The sequence below is a fragment of the Aegilops tauschii genome, chromosome 3 (assembly GCF_002575655.3).
Source record: "Aegilops tauschii subsp. strangulata cultivar AL8/78 chromosome 3, Aet v6.0, whole genome shotgun sequence".
Taxonomy (NCBI): Eukaryota; Viridiplantae; Streptophyta; class Magnoliopsida; order Poales; family Poaceae; genus Aegilops; species Aegilops tauschii.
In genome coordinates, this window is record NC_053037.3 from 583,884,378 (window position 1) to 583,889,694 (window position 5,317).

At 46.6% G+C, this 5,317-nt stretch overlaps 1 non-coding gene across 1 annotated transcript; it reads right to left on the minus strand.

Moving 5' to 3' along the window:
* Window positions 1–250: 250 nt before the first annotated feature.
* Window positions 251–339, minus strand: TRNAS-GCU (transfer RNA serine (anticodon GCU)). Its single transcript has one exon. It is a non-coding gene; the product is annotated as a tRNA-Ser (tRNA).
* Window positions 340–5,317: the final 4,978 nt, after the last annotated feature.

Below are 5,317 nucleotides of genomic sequence, written 5' to 3' on the forward strand. Positions count from 1 at the left end.
TATTCCTTCAAAAAAATCTTGGAGATTATGTAATGCTTACTCTCAAACTTTTTGTTTATACAGTAGTGATATTCTTTGTTTCACTCTTTATCTTTGGATTCTTATCTAATGACCCAGGACGGAATCCTGGACGCGAGGAGTAAAAATTCAGTTTTTTTTTCTTATTGGATTTGTTTCGTACATTTATCTATGAGAAAATCCGGGGGTCAGAATTCTTTCCAATTCGAAAGTCCCAAATGATCCAAGGGAGCGGAAAGAGAGGGATTCGAACCCTCGGTACCAAAAAAATTGTACAACGGATTAGCAATCCGCCGCTTTAGTCCACTCAGCCATCTCTCCACGTTCCAAAGCGAAAGGTTTCCGTGATATGATATAGGCAAGAAATAAGAAATAACGGTTGCAAAAAAACCCCTTTTTTCTTTCAAAAGTCTATAAAAATTATATTGCCAATTCCATTTTAATTATATTCTTTTTTCTTAATGTTAATAAAAAAAGAAGAAAATTCTTGTTTTTTCTTTCTAAAAATCGATATTGGCCGAGAGACAATCAAATAGATTTTCTCTTTAGCGGGCATTTCCATATAGGACTTGTTATAATTATAATAAAACAAGCAGGTTATATAAAAAAAACGCTTTTTTTATGGTCCACACCCCATAGCTCCGGGGTGTGGCCCCCCTCACGGACAGCGCCGTCGCCGGCACCTGGAGGGGGAAAGCGGACGCGTCGGGTCTACACGGAGGGGATCTTGCTGTGGGTTTGGCCCGGATGTTGCTCCAAAGTGTTCCTATGGGCTGACCTAACACAACCGGGTGGAGAGTCCCACTGCAAAGCCCGTCCGTGTAAAGTCAAAGGGCTAGATCCCGTGGTCAACCGCTACAGGGTTAGGCGGGACGGCGGCCCTGGGGGGGGGTAGGAATGCCACCGGAGCATCGTACCAGGCCCTCATACATGCAGGGTGGTGTGGTGGCATGTCTGAAGAGGCGGCACGCATCTCCCGGATGTGGCCCCCTCATGGACGGCGCCCCCGCCGGCACCTGGCGGAGGGAAACGGACGCATCGGGTCTACACGGAGGGGATCTTGCTGTGGGTTTGGCCCGGATGTTTCTCCAAAGTGTTCCTATGGGCTGACCTAACACAACCGGGTGGAGAGGTCCACTGGTCAAAGCCCGTCCGTGTAAAGTCAAAGGGCTAGATCTCATGGTCAAACGCTACAGGGTTAGGCGGGACGGGGGCCCTGGGGGTAGCAATGCCACCGGAGCGTCGCACTGGGCCCTCATACACGCGGGGTGGTGTGGTGGCATGTCTGAAGAGGCGGCACGCATCTCCGAGGTGTGGCCCGCCTCACGGACGGCGCCGTCGCCGGCACCTAGAGGGGGGAAACGGACGCGTCGGGTCTACACGGAGGGGATCTTGTTGTGGGTTTGGCCCAGATGTTTCTCCAAAGTGTTCCTATGGGCTGCCTAACACAACCGGGTGGAGAGTTCCACTGGTCAAAGCCCGTCCGTGTAAAGTCAAAGGGCTAGATCTCGTGGTCAAATGCTACAGGGTTAGGCGGGACGGGGGCCCTGGGGGTAGCAATGCCACCGGAGCGTCGCACCAGGCCCTCATACATGCGGGGTGGTGTGGTGGCATGTCTGAAGAGGCGGCACGCGTCTCCGGGGTGTGGCCCACCTCACGGACGGCGCCGCCGCCGGCACCTTGAGGGGAAAACGGACGCGTCGGGTCTACACGGAGGGGATCTTGCTGTGGGTTTGGCCCGGATGTTTCTCCAAAGTGTTCCTATGGGCTGACCTAACACAACCGGGTGGAGAGTTCCACTGGTCAAAGCCCTTCCGTGTAAAGTCAAAGGGCTAGATCTTGTGGTCAAACGCTACACGGTTAGGCGGGACGGGGGCCGTGGGGGGTAGCAATACCACCGAAGCGTCGCACCGGGCCCTCATACATGCGGGGGGTGTGGTATCATGTCTGAAGAGACGACACGCGTATCGGTGGTGTGGCCCCCCTCATGGACGGCACCGCCTCCGGCACCTGGAGGGGGGAAACGGACGCGTCGGGTCTACACGGAGGGGATTTTGCTGTGGGTTTGGCCTGGATGTTTCTCCAAAGTGTTCCTATGGGCTGACCTAACACAACCGGGTGGAGAGTTCCACTGGTCAAATCCCGTCCGTAAAGTCAAAGGGCTAGATCTCGTGGTCAAACGCTACAGGGTTAGGCGGGACGGGGGCCCTGGGGGGTAGCAATGCCACCGGAGCATCGCACCGGACCCTCATACATGCGGGGTGGTGTGGTGGCATGTCTGAAGAGGCGGCACATGATACGACTCTGTCGTATCTATAATTTTTGATTGTTCCATGCCAATATTATACAACTTTCATATACTTTGGCAACTTTTTATATTATTTTTGGGACTAACATATTGATCCAGTGCCCACTGCCAGTTCCTGTTTGTTGCATGTTTTATGTTTCGCAGAAACCCCATATCAAACGGAATCCAAACGGGATAAAAATGGACGGAGAATATTTTTGGAATATTTGGAAAATGTGGGAAGCAGAATCAACGCGAGACGGTGCCCGAGGGGGTCACGAGGCAGGGGCGCGCCGCTGACCCTCGTGGGCCCCCCGTAAGGCGGTTGTCGCTCTTCTTTGGCCGCTAGAAAGCTAATTTTCGGAGAAAAATCTGGGCGAAGGTTTCAATCCAATCGGAGTTACGGATCTCCATATATATACGAAAACGGTGAAAGGGCAGAAACCAGGAGCGCAGAAACAGAGAGAGAAAGAGAGACAGATCCAATCTCGGAGGGGCTCTCGCCCCTCCCATGCCATGGAGGCCAAGGAACAGAGGGGAAACCCTTCTCCCATCTAGGGAGGAGGTCAAGGAAGAAGAATAAGAAGAAGGGGCCCCCTCTCCCCTTCTCTTCCGGTGGCGCTGGAACGCTGCCGTGCCCACCATCATCATCACCGCGATCTTCACCAACACCTCCGCCATCTTCACCAACATCTCCATCACCTTCCCCCCTCTATCTACAGCGGTCCACTCTCCCGCAACCCGCTGTACCCTCTACTTGGACATGGTGCTTTATGCTTCATATTATTATCCAATGATGTGTAACCATCCTATGATGTCTGAGTAGATTTTCGTTGTCCTATCGGTGGTTGATGAATTTATATGATTGGTTTAATTTTCTTGTGGTTATGTTGCTGTCCTTTGGTGCCCATCATATGAGCGCACGCGTGGATCACACCATAGGGTTAGTTGTATGTTGATAGGACTATGTATTGGAGGGCAAGAGTGACAGAAGCTTCTACCTAGCATAGAAATTGATGCATACGGGATTGAAGGGGGACCAATATATCTTAATGCTATGGTTATGTTTTACCTTAATGAACGTTAGTAGTTGCAGATGCTTGCTAATAGTTCCAATCATAAGTGCATAGAATTCCAAGTCAGGGATGACATGCTAGCAGTGGCCTCTCCCACATAAAACTTGCTATCGGTCTAGTAAAGTAGTCAATTGCTTATGGACAATTTCGCAACTCCTACCACCACTTTTCCACACTCGCTATATTTACTTTATTGCTTCTTTACCTAAACAGCCCCTAGATTTTATTTACGCGCTCTTTATTATCTTGCAAACCTACCCAAAAACACCTACAAAGTACTTCTAGTTTTATACTTGTTCTAGGTAAAGCAAACGTTAAGCGTGCGTAGAGTCGTATCGGTGGTCGATAGAACTTGAGGGAATATTTGTTCTACCTTCAGCTCCTCGTTGGGTTCGACACTCTTACTTCTCGAAAGAGGCTACAATTGATCCCCTATACTTGTGGGTTATCAAGACCTTTTTCTGGCGCCGTTGCCGGGGAGCAATATCGTGGGGTGAATATTCTCGTGTGTGCTTGTTTGCTTTATCACTAAGTAATTTTCATTTGATGTCCTTAGTTGTTCTCTATCTTTAGTTATGGATATGGAACACGAAATACCAAAAAAATTAGGTTTACTTGCTACTCATGGAGATGGGGAACCTCCTAAAACCCTCGATGCTGGTTTTGTGAAAGATATTATTTACTACTTTGATAATCCTGAGAAAACCCCATTCAACTATGTAATGGGAGACACATTGGATCAACGTGAATACTTTAGGGATTATCGCTTGACTCAAAAAGGGAAACTATTATGGGGTCCAATTCATATATTGAAGTGGTATGCTAGGCAACAATGCTTGAGATATGATTATACTTGTTGCTCTAGGATGAAGGCTCCCACCTTCCCTTTTCATGCAAATTTAATGATAATGAAACCTTGGCTTCTTATGCTAAAGGTATATATGATTACTATGATGTGGAACAAATAGAAGAATTTGTTGCTTTTATGGGTGCTTATGAAATTGAATCTATGTTCAAAGAGTTTGAAAATCTTTATGATGCTGTTTATAGACCTGAAAATTTAGCTATCCTTAAATAATGCTATGAGAATTATGAATACAATGCCGATATTGATGCATTTATTGAGAAAGTCTCCGCTGTCCAAGAAGAGACTAATATTTTGCAGGAGTCTATGGAAGAAGAAATTAATGACATTGTGAGCTCATTCGATGAAAAAGATCATGAGGAGAGGGAAGAACAAAAGGAGGAAGAGCGGATTAGCTACCCGTGCCCACCTTCTAATGAGACTAACTCTTCAACTCATACATTGTTTAATTTCCCTTCGTGCTTACCGAAGGATTATTGCTATGATGATTGTTATGATCCCGTTGATTCTCTTAAAATATCCCTTTTTGATGATGCTTGCTATGCTTGTGGCCAAGATGCCAATATGAATTATGCTTATGGAGAGGAACTTGCTATAGTTCCTTATGTTAAACGTGAAATTGTTGCTATTGCACCCACACATGATAGTCCTATTATCTTTTTGAATTCTCCAAACTACACTATATCGGAGAAGTTTGCACTTATTAAGGATTATATTGATGGGTTGCCTTTTACCGTTGCACATGATGATTTTGATGAATATAATATGCATGTGCTTGCTGCTCCTACTTGCAATTATTATGAGATAGGAACTATATCTCCACCCCTCTATGTTTCCAACATGGTAAAATTGCAAGAAACTGTTTATACTAAGCATTGGCCTTTACTTTGTGTGCATGAATTGTTCTTTTATGACATGCCGATGCATAGGAAGAGAGTTAGGATTCGTCTTTGTTTGATATATGTTGCTTTGTGCTCACTACTAAATGCAAAATCATTGTTAATTAAAATTGGCTTTGATATACCTTGGGATCCGGGTGGATTCACTACTTGAGCACTATATGCCTAGCTT